Source organism: Diaphorina citri, unplaced genomic scaffold, assembly GCF_000475195.1.
Source record: "Diaphorina citri unplaced genomic scaffold, Diaci psyllid genome assembly version 1.1 scaffold156412, whole genome shotgun sequence".
Taxonomy (NCBI): Eukaryota; Metazoa; Arthropoda; class Insecta; order Hemiptera; family Psyllidae; genus Diaphorina; species Diaphorina citri.
The window spans coordinates 1-209 of NW_007533305.1; the positions used below are offsets into that span (position 1 = coordinate 1).

The 209-nt window shown below is 32.1% G+C and overlaps 1 long non-coding RNA gene across 1 annotated transcript; it reads left to right on the forward strand.

The window, feature by feature from the left end:
• LOC113473863 lies at positions 1-165 on the forward strand. Its single transcript, XR_003395677.1, has 2 exons — positions 1-55; positions 107-165. It is a non-coding gene; the product is annotated as an uncharacterized LOC113473863 (long non-coding RNA).
• Positions 166-209: the final 44 nt, after the last annotated feature.

The following is a 209-nucleotide window of genomic DNA, read 5'->3' on the forward strand; positions in this document are numbered from 1 at the left end:
GTAGAGTTATTGATGGTAGATTTGTTAGTTAGAGATATTTAGTTGTTACAGATAGGTTATAGATTGTTTATAATAGGAGTTAGAGATATTTAGTTGTTACAGATAGGTTATAGATTGTTTATAATAGGACAAGAAAGTATTTTTGTAAGAAATGTCCACCCTGAAGAAATGCACTGTAGTACCGGGGTGGGCATTTCAGACGAATTTTC